Genomic DNA, 12,716 nt, shown 5'->3' on the forward strand with positions numbered 1-12,716 from the left:
AAAGACAGCAAAAAACATAAGTTGAAATAACAAAATTGAAAAGATCACAAAATTATTAAGTCAATAAATAACACATAGTTCTATTTTTCAATCAGCAGACTGCTAACACTTAGTGATTTAGATCCAAACTTTCTTCTTCAGGTGAGCACCCTATGTACTATGCGACCCTGTTGTTTTCACTCCCAAGCTTTGCATTTGAGGCTTCAAAATAATTCTGTTTTAATGGGAAAAGAGGAATTTGACCCATTTCTTCAGCTCTTTTGACTGTTTGACAGGTATACTACTTGGTGTCACTGCTATCTCCTTTCAAGTAGAGGAGGAGATCAAATTATTCAAGAGATGTTCCTTGACTTCTCCTTCCATCCGTTTCTTGAATGACAGCTTTCTTGGCCTCTGTTTTTGTAAAGGACACTGATGATGGTCAGGTCTGTTCTGACTCCTGCTAGAATCAATGAGAGAGCAGCAAACATTCTAAAAGGTGGCTTATTAACTAAGCCAGTACATGCTCAGGCCATTGCAGAATTAGACAGAGAGTTTCCAATTTTAAAGAGAATTAGAAACTATTTAAAAATAAATAAATAATCACTAATTTTGCTAAAGGATTGGGTCTGCAATCATGCAAGTGCCTGAAATGTGTTCTCTACATCCACACTGCTCTGAGTCTGGTTGGGATGGAGTTAATTTTCTTCACAGCTGGGTGGTTTTTGACTGGTGACCAAGAAAGTGCTGATAACACATCCGTGTTTCAGCTAGTTGGTGCCAAGGCCATCCCAGTTTGTCACTGTGCTGCCCCAGAGAGGAGGCTGAGATGGGCAAGGACTGACAGTCAGAGAGAGACAGGGAGGTTTGGTCAGTCAGGAGAGCTGACCCCAGCTGACCAAAGGGATGCTCCCTATATCCCATAATGTGCTCAGCAATAAAATGGAGAGGGAATAACCATTGCCTGGGGAATGTCAGGGCATTGCTTTGATGTTGGTTATGGCTGGATTTTAGCATGTCTTCTTTTCTTCTTCCCCCCACCCCTCCCCTTTTTCTTACTAGAGTGTTTATTTTAATCCAAGAGTTTTTTCTCATTTTTATCCTCCCTCAGCCTGCTTGGGAAGGAGTAAGAGAGTGATGGAATGGGGTCTGAGTTGACAGCTGGGGTCAGCCCACCACAGACACAGCATTCAAACTTGTGTCAGTAATGTCACATCTGCACCTAAGCTGTAATGGAAAGAGTCAAAGTTTGGCAAACATTTTGAAAACTGTATTTCTCAATTGTAAAATCCTATATTATGAAGAAAGCATTCATATGAGTAACATATGTATGCTAAATTCTTACTGAGGTACTGTTCACATTTCCAGATGGGCGAAAAACTAGCCAGAATTTTTGGAAACCAAAATCCAAAATTCAAATTTCAATAGCATTTGTTCACCTTTACAAGGAGGTTCTTAAAGGACAGAAAAAGCATGATTTATACTAAAGATTCATGCAGATTACAGACTCACAGAACATTAAATTAAATAAATGTGCACAGGATGTCTGTCCAATGACCAATATAATTTTCAAAACAATTTTTCTACTGTAGTTTTTTTTTTTTTTGCCTGAATATTTTTAATACACAGAATTACTGAAAGTACTATGGAAACACAAGTGTTTAGGGTTAGAGTATATCAAATTATAGCATCTGTAGCCAAGATTTGGTATGAAATATAAAAAAGTTATGCATAAATGTTGCAGTTTGAAAAGAATATGTTCAGAACAATACCAGTAAAAGTTAAAAGTGTAAAAACAAAGGATGTGTCCAATTTTAACACTTTGAACTTGCATGAACATCAGGGCAAGAGATACTGAACATAATTTTTTAACAAGAAACGTTAAATCTTTATATAAAATATCCATGAGAGGATACATATAAATTTTTTGTAACATTATTTATTTGAGTATTCTGAACTATGAATTCTGTATTTTCAAAGACTTCTGACTAATTCAACCAAACCTTTTTTGTTTTTCCTACTTTTTGAATTGTCACTGTATTCTGTGGCAATATAGAAGTGAGTCAGTAAAATAAAATCTTGGCATGAGCAAAATTCACTAATTCATATTTTCTAAAATAGCTTCATAATAGCATTAAAAGTTCCATCTCTTTTTATACCCATTAAAGTACTTTTTGTGAATAAACCCCTCACATTTAGAGGCCATAATTCAGTCAAATAACATAATTGCATATAATATCCTTGAGTGAGGATGAAAGCTTACTTTAGATGTGTTCATAGTAATTTTAGACTAATCTGAGCAAGGAACAGCTTAGTCTTTCTCAGTGTGATCATTGCCCATATTGAACAATATTTTAATTTTGGAAACATCTGGAAACACCTCAGTTTTGCTAGTAATTGTTTTCTTTATTATAGTCTCTTTCTTTTTTCCTTTTTCCTTATTTTTTTTCTCAGTGAGTAGAAACATATGCCCAAGTACAACACTGCAGAGAACATTTTCACATTGCAGCTCTCATTAACCAAGTCTCCTTTCACAAACACCACTACATATGAATGAAGGAAGGAAAAAGCAAAGCTTTCCCTTTTTCTGGAAAACAGATGTCTCAAGGAGGAGAGGGAAGCGCTTAAGAAGCTGTGAAATTCACCACATCAAAACCAAGACTTGCACTGGCTTAGCATCTTCTAAATGTCAGGGGAAGAAAGAAAAAAAAAGGAAAAGAAAAATCTGATAAATTCCCAAAACAATAATCAGTATGAATTCAATATTCACCCCTCTGTCTCCAAATACTTTCTCTGGAAACAAAAGAAACCCATAGGACAACAACAAGAATACCATCAAAATCTGTTTCTACCATAGTCATTCAAGTTTCTCCAAATTCTCTTTTCCTCCAGAATGAAAGCATTTCCTTAAAGGGAAATTTACTAACCACTTTAATTGGTCATGAGTTATAATTAAAAAGTATCTTTACCCTTATAGTCTTTGCATAACCACTACAACTTATTGTGTAGTTGTTACTAAGTCCCTGAAATCTCCTTTAAACTAGACAGAACAGAATTGTAATCAAAACAGTATACCTGTCCACTGTATAATATACAGCTGCTCTAAGTCAACATTTTCATCCAATAAGTTTGTGAATACCCACACAGAATGCTGTGTGGATTTTTAAAATTGCATTTCCAATGTAAATGACAGTATTTTCTAGGAATAAGCTATACCAGCATAGGATTTCTTATTATAATTATTAATTAGGGGTGGGTTTTGGTTTTGTTTTGGAGGATGGGGGTTTGGTTGCTTTCCCTTCTTTTAGTTTGTTACATTTGGAGTGAGACAAATATAACTTACTTCATAAGAAATAAATGAAATAAGTCTGGAAATTTCACTGGGTCCCAAGGCTCAGGTGCTCTGGTACTTTGCTTTGGAAGCTCAGCTGTCAGGTAGGTTCCTACAGCCAAAAGCAACGAGGAGCTGTGGGAGCCTCAGTTACCCCTGAAATCTGCCAGAGTCATTTGTGTAAGATACATCTGGTGACAGTCCTTGGTCTGTTTGCATTTGGCTCGTACCAGTGTGAATCACAGGAAACCCTCCTGAGTCTGACAAGCCTTTCAAAAGAGACTCTGGGCCTCCAAGAAAAGATCAAGATGTGGAAGATCTACACTTTGAAAAATCTCTGCAAAAGTAAGGCTTGCCTCTCTGAAGTGCCATCAATTCAGGTATACCTCTGACTCCTTAATCTCCCTTTGGGCTACAACTTTTCACCTTATGCATTAAAATTTCTATTCTGGGCCAGAATGGCAGCAAAGTATTGCAACTTCTACTCTACTCCTGTACTCCCTGAACAGCCACTTATACAGCAGCTTCCCCCCAGCTAATTTTTTAATTGATACCCAGTATTGACTCTGTGCACGAAGGGCACACAATCCAGGCTTTTGACTCTGAAATTTCATTTTTTAGCATCTGTGTGTATATTTTGTCCTTTTCTAAAATGCACTAACCTGTATACATCAAAAGGGAGGCTAGAAGATTAATTTCTTGTATTGATTGTTTTGGGGAAAAAAAACAGTTTTAAATGTCTTGCTTTCTAACCTTGCTGGAATTCACCAGTTCTTTATATATCAGGAAAGAGTAATTGCAACAATTCCTGTACAATTTATTTTTTCTGAGAAATGTTATGGATGGCTTCTTTACTTAAATTATATTTTTTAGATTGGATGCATCCAGAAATTTTCAGTGCTTTTAATAATTTATGTTGTTCAGTCCCAAATCTCTGCTTATCTCTACTATATTTCATGCATGTTTTAAACAGGATTACACTAAAATGGTGCTCAGCAGAGAAACACAGGGGAAATTGAGTGGCTTACAGTGTTCTTCTCAAGAGAAAGAAGAACCTTGAAGTTTATCATATCTGACACTCTATTAGATAGAGACAACATTTCTAGGCAAGAATCCATGGACAAGGTTATACAGCATTGCATTAGAAAAGGATTTATCCAGAATGAGCTCTTCAACCAAAAATTGGAAATGAAAGGTAAAAGCCCAAGAAAAGTTTTCTTTTCTTGCAGTTATGTTTACTTTTATCCTAGTCTGTTATAGTATGCACAGGAAACAAACTCTTACTCTGAAAGTCCTTAGCCTTAAATTCCAGTGTTTAAGAGGCATATGGACAATGCCCTCAGTAACATGCTTTGATTTTTGGTCAGCCCTAAAGTGGTCAGGAAGTTGGACTGGATGATTATTATACATAGGGGAAAAAATTTTGATCTATCCATCTAAGCAAGGGTCGAGTAATTTTTGTCATTTCAAATTTGCCAATAAAATGAGCTTTGAGCAAAGGTGAGAGGATAGTTTTCTGTCTGCATTGCATGTGATTCTTTCAGTCTGGGGTGCTGAAGCTTTTTGGTTTTTTCTTGTTTCTCTTTTTTTGTTTTTCCAAGAACATGACAGGATAAGGTCTTTTGTAAAAATTAGCCTACTCTAGCTAGTTTTTATCATCTGAACCTATAATTAATGTTCTTCAAACACTGGCCCTTATCTACTGTCTTAAAAGAGCCTTGTCTGTGAGACAGCCAGAGACACAGTTTAATTTAAATTGTCAAAGATGAAAAGGAAAAATACCTTATTCTTCCTTTTACACAGGTGATGAGGAACTTCAGTCTTTGAAACAGAGAATGTCAATGTCCTGTGCCAGTGTGATGCTAAATACAGTGGATGATGAAGATTGATTCATTAGAAATGTTCTCCCCTTTGTCAAATAAGGAAAGCTGAGGATCTTGTTTGCTAATTTTTTTATAATAACTGACTAGAGATGATAAAGATGCCAGCAAATGAAGAAATATTTGAACTAAAAACCAAATCTTTGACATTTATTTAACTTATCCAACATGAAACAATAAATAAAATAAGGAGACTCCTTCTGCAGTTTGGAAAATCTGGTTGTTTTTCAGGAAAACCTGAATCCACTAAGGGTGGATTTCACCTTACACAATCTCTGTCAGCCTGGCTGGACAGAGTACCTTGGCCTAGCCTGCCCAGGGCTCAGGGCTGTTGGCACCTCCAGGGAACAAGCCAGCCCTCCTGTCTGTCTGTGCCAATGTCTAGTGACTGATTTGTTCAAGTGCTTCCTTGACTACACGGACACCCAATATTTTACATAGTCAATATCCTTATGCAGGAGCTAGTTTGGAAAGTAGGAATGACTTTTCCTCTACCATTTTTGTATCTTCTCCAATGGTGACAAAATGCAGCTAAGACAAATGAAAAGGAACTTCTCTGCTTATATTTTGCTCAGGCCATTGTTGAAATATCCTTGAATGTCTGTGCCAGTTCCATAATTACCCATAATCAAAACAGACACTTAGTTGTTCCTAAAAAATGAGAATTAAAAAAAAAAGGAGTGATTTTTTAAAAATTATTGCTATATATCAGGGGAAAAGAATAAAAAGACTTTTTCCATTGAAGTCTGTAAAAGTAATTTAAAAGGATAAACCTTAGTGACTTTACTACTTCTTCCTTTTCTTAGAAAGTAAAAGTATCTAAAAACAAAGTTTAAATCATTACACCTCATAAAAAATGCAATTATATTTCAATTATCCCCTGGGGATTGTACTGAAAAGAACATGTTGATTGTGCTGCCTTGGCTCCAAGAGAAACAGAATAATGAGAAATCTTGGCATTTGTTGTACAGAAAGGTAAGTTACAAAGCCATTTTCATGCCAAAATAATAATTCTTGTTCTTTGTTTATTTGAAGATTTCTTGATATTTCATTTTTCTCCTTTATCATTACTGCTAGAACTGAACCTCTTTTTGCATGTGTTTTAAACTTCTTAATGAGGTCATTTACCTTCTAAGCAGCAGTTTCACTTCCAGCCACGCCACGTGAGACTCTTGCCCCAGTTTCTTTGCCTTCATAGCAAGTAATGGTCCCAATGCAAGGTCGGCTTCAGCACTCTGTGTTGACAGAAAAGAAGGTTAGTAGCAATTTTCACAGGTTGTTTCCCATTTAAATATTTGTTGGAGATAGGGAAAACCTTGATTTAGAGGTAATGGTTCACTGTTGTGCCATTCAGTCAATCTCTCATCAATCTTTTTTACCTTCAGCTGTGTGGGATGTCATAGAAAAGGTCTGGGCAAAACATGCCAGAGAGTCACAAACTGCAGGATTCACAAGGACTGCTATTTCTAACCTAAAGAACCCCTCTGTGGTGTCCTAAAGAAGACATTTTAGTTGCACCATGTGCTGGTTTTGGTTGAGATGACATCAATTGTCTTCACAATGGCTGATATGGGTCTGTGTTTAGGATTTGTGCTGAACACAGAGTTGATGTTACAGAGATGTTTTTGTTATTGCTGAGCAGGGCTTGCACAGAGCCAAGGCCTTCTCTGCTTTTTGTACTGCCACACTGGTGAGGGAGTTGGGGGTGCCACAGCCAGGACAGGTGACACAATCAGATCCAAGGGATATGATGAATATATGCTCAGAATATAAAGTGGGAGGAAGAAGAACGAAGGGGAAGAAAATTTGGACTAATGGTGTTTGTCTTCCCAAGTAACTATTACATGTGATGGAAACCTGCTCTCCTGGAGACTGCTGAACTCCTGTCTGTCCATGGAAAGGGGTGAATGAATTCCTTTATTTTGCTTTGCCTGTTTGCACGGTTTTTGCTTTCCCTATTAAACTGTCTTTATCCTTTACTCACATTTACCCTTCCTGTTCTCTCCCTGATCTTGCTGGAGGGGGAGTAAACAGGACTCAAGACTGAACCCTGGGAAGAACACCACGGGTGACACGGTGCCAGCTGAATGTAACTCCACTTACCACCATTCTCTGAGCCTGGCCCTGCAGGCATTTTTTACCCAGAAACTGATTTCCTTCCTGAAGAATGCCCAGCCTTCCTGGACTACTTTACCCTTCAGGACTGACTCCCAAGAGACACTGGCAACCATGCCTTGAAAAAGGGGGGGGAAAGGAAATGGGAGAATGGAGTAGACAAAAGTGGAGAGAAAAAAAAAAAAAAAGAAGTAAATGTAGAAGGAAGGAGAGAGGTGAGGAGGTCTTCGCTGGGATTCCATCCCCAGTGACAGCAGAGGGGACAGGTCGCAATAGGACAATTACCGAAGCATGGCAGAGCAGGCAGGGCTGTGATAGTGCAGGCTGGGCAGGGGTGAGTGCCAGGGTATGTGATGAAGGCTCAGCTGGAAAAGGGCTGGGGCAGAAATGCCAGCTGGGTGTCCAGTCCAGGTAGGACACTGTCACCATCATATGTTCTGAAAAATTCTCTTTGCCCAGGATTCTTCCCCTGGGAAGCTGAGCAGCCTCAGAGAAAAAGGAAAACAATATTATCTCATTTTCTTCTCCTGTGTTTTGCTGCTTTGGAATGTGGTTTGGAGATTGTTTATCCAACAGGTGGTTGTTTCATTGGTTGCATGTGAATTGTTTTTACTTTATGACCAATCATAGTCCAGCTGTGTCAGGACTCTGGCGAGCCACAGGATTTTCATTATCTTGTTAAACCTTCTGTAAATATCCTTTCTGTATTCTTTAGTATAGTTTTAGCATAGCATGACATAACAGAACAGAACATAATCCTCCTAAGAACATGGAGTCAGATTCAATCATTTCTTCCCTTTGTCCAGGGGACCCTAAAAATACCACAGGACACAGTGCCACCCAGCTCCCTCACCTTCTTTCCTAGCTGCTCCCAGGTCCTTGGCACTCCTGCCCCCACTCCCTCTGCCTCCAGCTCCCTCCTGCCCAGCCCCATTGAGACCTCGTCTCTCCTCTCTCCTGCTTTTCATCCATGGGGATTCCTTCTCGGCAGGACCAGTCTTAATGACTTCTCCTCATCTGTAGTCCTATGTGGGGAAGCCCCAGCTCAAGTGAGCACCTTGCTCTTGAGCTTGTTGAACATCATGAGGTTCTCATGGACCCTCTCCTCAAGTTTGTCCAAGTCCCTCTAAAGCCTGGAATCCACGAACATTGTGGAACAGCCATTCTCAGAGGTGTTTGAAAGTGCCTGAGCTGGTTCAGCTGATGCCCTCTGCTCTTGGCATCAGAAGTGGACCCACTTTAAGTAGCTACACCAAAGCTTTATACAACCAGATGATGGAGCTGCTGAATTACTGTGTTTCAGCACTTCTCAATGATATGAAGTGGAGGAGGGGAGCAGCTGACTTTATACATAATTTTGTTAGTAACACAGCACTAAATGAGAACTGAAGAGAGTACTCATCAGATCTTATGAGGCATTATTGTAGTGGTTTTCAATAGCTTATTCTTTCTTTTCAAATATTTTCTCAGTCTCTTGTACTTGATGTTTTTGTGTAAGAATAGATCCTAAGGGCAGTCTGTCCTGAAACATCCATCAAAGGTAGTTCCTGTGTCAGTGGGAACACTGCAGCCTACCCTATAGCTTAGTTTTGGAAGGTTTTGCCAGGGCTCAAGACGATTCCTTCATCAGGAAAATTAAACCCAGCCCCTTTCCTTCTGACAGACTTGGCAGAGGAATTGGAGCTCGAACTATTAAATGGAAAAGCAATGGAAAGGCACGCAGTGTCCAAAGCAGAGAGAAAGCTATAAAAGAGCAGCAATGAAAAGCACACCAGAAACTTGGAAAAAAAACCCCAAAACCTGCCAAACTCACAAAAAGGCCAGCTAGAAAATTTCCACACAGAAATGCAGCTGAGATACCATTACTGTTACTAAATGCAATACAAGATAATGAATATCAGCAAAAATGAAACCCACATATAAAGTCACTAGCCTCAATATAAATTTTATGAACATTGATTCTTAAAAATACTAAATATTATTAGTTACCAAATCTTGAACTTTTCATTTATATAAATATAACATTATAAATAATCTGTGAAACTTTCTATTCCCTATGGAGCAAGAACATCAACTCTTATGACAATACCCACTGGTATAAGGAGATTTAGTCAGTCACCAAACCACACCTTTTAATCAAAATTCAATTCACTAGTTTCCCTTGTCAAGTGTGTTAAATTCACCTGTGTTTATTTTGTTTTAGGGCTTGGGGTTTTTTAAAATAATTTTTAAAAATATATTCTAAAATATATGTATGACAATTAATTCATTCAACAAGAAGAAAAAAATCCAATCTGTTGTACTGCCTGGCAAACATATGAAATTTTAAATACAAATCCCATTGCTCTTTTTTTCAGTTAACCTTAATGGATATAGTTTGACTTACTAGAGAATCAGGAATCAATAATTCCATGCTTTTCAGAGCCACATCACTGTCATTGGCTCAAGGGGAGTGTGAATGTAATTTTAAGCCCTCTTTATCTGAGAGGACAGTGTAGTGTCCTAGATTTGATGAGTTATTTGTTACAAGAAAAGGGTATTCAGCTCATATATTTGACTTCTGAAAGTCCACGTCAAGCTTCTCCCTGCTGTTAGCATGCAATCAGTGTAAAACATTACTCTGCAGTTTCCCACAGGGCAGTGTTTATTGCTTGTACTATCTAAAGGATTTCCAGGAGTGGCAGGCAGGAAGCTGCTGGTAGCTTCAGGGCTCCCACAATTCAGTCAGATGGCAAACAAAGCCAGTTTGCAGGAACTTTTTCAATAGCATCTCCTTTTATGGAGTCTCAATGACTATCAATGAGGAATCTATTTTTATCCAGGCAACTTTTCTCAAATAACTGAACCCTTTGAATAGCCTTACAGAGGGCAGATTTCTAATAATTCTTCTTTCAAGGATTTTTTTTCTTTTTCCCTTTTCTCGTTACCCTGGTAATGATCACCAGGCAATAGGAAACCAGAATTCAATCTGATTTATGCTGATTTACAAGATATCAGAATGATGGCTGTAAGCCTTGCTGCATGTAAGTGTCCTATTTACTTCACTGAAAGCAGTGATGTACCTACAGAGGAAGTCACACTCTGGGGTTAAAATCATGGAGTGCATTTGCCCTATGTAATTAAAGGGATAAGGAGAAACTTCAGCACTAAATCCCTGCCTGTCCCCAATACTGGGAGCTGCTCTGTCACATGAAGGATACCACAAAATGAATATATTTAAAGAAGGAAGTTGGTGAGATTTGTTGTGTACAGTGCTGCCTACATTGTGCCCCCCTTCTTTCAAGGGATCTAGAAAAAATTTTTGGAAAAGGACAAGGAAAGAAAGTCGAAAGGATTGGGAGCAATGGCAGTAAATGTGGTATGGAAAATCTTAATCAAACAGAAAATTAGGGAAATTCCCATCTCTGTCAATCCTGCTGGAAATCCTGTGTCAAAAACATCTTATGAATCTAGACTGCCATCTAGGCTTTATGAAGATCCAACTTTCTTGCAGTTTCAAGAAAAAAATGGCCTAGAAGGCCTTTACTATTCTACTATTCTATATTAGAGTCAAATCCATTAATGGCTTTAAATAGAGATCGTTCCTGAGTTAAGCTATGGAAGACAAATGGCACTTTAAAATTATCCTTTCATTTTTTGATCTACAAACACAGAAGTGGATGGCAAATAGTCTCCATTTTAGTATAAGGGTTTTTTGAAGCTATTTTGCATACTTCCCATACTGTTAATATTTCCTCAGATAATCCTTCAGCTTTTTTACTATAAATACTCTATATCCTCTGAGCAGCATTAAGTTTTACTTTGTGCAGTTACAAAATACCTTAAAGGAAAAAGATACATTATCTGCATGTTGAAGTCAATCCAAATTCAGGTGGACAGATGAGATTCTCATGTAGGAATGCAGTGTTCAATGCTTTACTTACTGTCAATAGAAAGAGACAAGCATGTAACTGAGATTTAGTTCACCAGAGTATTGAATTCCCTTATTAAGCACCATGATGACAACCTTGGCGAGGTGTGTGAGTTTGAGATAGGCATCCAAGTCCCTGAACCCCTATGAATCACAGTGAAATGTAGCCTGTTTCATTTTATTTAGGGAAGATGGGATGCAGAATGCCTCTGCAATCAGTGTCACTTCAAGTGTTCACATGAAAGATAGGCATGATTACTCATGCTTCTACATTATACCATCCTGTAAATTACTCTTACTTGAAACTGAATATTATGAATTTTAAATGTAATTGTTTATAACAAACAAAGGATCATACTCTTTCAGGCCTAAAGAAAGCTGAATTACTATGTGAAGTAATATTGTCACCATATCACTTCATATTAAAAATAATTACTCTAGCTGAGGTAGGAACAAATGAACATTAAATACTATGACTATATAATCATACCACACTTTTTGGAAAAAAATGTGGGCTGTCATAAGTTTTAGAGGCTGAAATCTTTTCATAATATTGAGGTACCTACAAGATATAAAAAGCCCATACCCCCAAATAATTACTACATTTGAGCATTTTAACTATGGAAAAATATAAATATAGTTACAATTGTTAATTGAAGCAAGAAAATTAGTAAATTTTGATCAGAATTTTAACAAGTTAAAGATGAGACTCATTAAAATGAGACATCATAATGTTGTATTGACCTTTCTACCCTTTTGTAGGTGAGCCTTATTCAATTTGTCATAAATAAATATTACAATTTTTTACTAGCCATCAAGTCATGAGGTAAGGAAGGAGATACTTTGCATAAAGAAATGCTTGTGGGTGCATTGTGTCATTTATATTTTTCTGCAGAACCACAATGTTCCTGGATTGACTTTAGCAGAAGTGCAATGAGATTAATGTCCAGTGAGTTACAAAAATAGAAAATAATTTCCAAACACCAGAAGAAGATGAAAAGACCAGGAGAAAATCAAAATTCATCTAAAAACAGTGTCACTTCATGCAGTTAGCCAGAAATCTCTGAAATGCCTCTGAATTATTCTCAGCCCGTGCCCAGCTGCCATAACAACAAAACAATCTCTTCATTAAGAAACTTACTGTGATTGATAGAGGATGACAGAGATATTTTGATTTTATCAAAAGCTAGTACCATTTCCCTAAGTTAAAAAAAAAAAGCCTGAAGAAAGCTACCTCCAAATCTTCTGAACTGAGCAGAGAATGCAAAGAGAAGGTGAATCCTCAAAAAACATTTCTGAAGTTTTACTTAGAAGGTTATTATCATATGTATGAGGTTAAACAAAAACTCTGTACTATAAACAGATGCAAAATTAACCTGAAATCATAGAGAAGGTTCAATTGATCACAAAGACATTTAGGCAGTTCAGGGACCTAATTTAGGAGTCTCCCTGGGATCTTTATGGAGTCAGTAGAGGCATCTTCAGAGGGTGACCCAGATAT

This window comes from Ammospiza nelsoni, chromosome 2 (assembly GCF_027579445.1).
Source record: "Ammospiza nelsoni isolate bAmmNel1 chromosome 2, bAmmNel1.pri, whole genome shotgun sequence".
Taxonomy (NCBI): Eukaryota; Metazoa; Chordata; class Aves; order Passeriformes; family Passerellidae; genus Ammospiza; species Ammospiza nelsoni.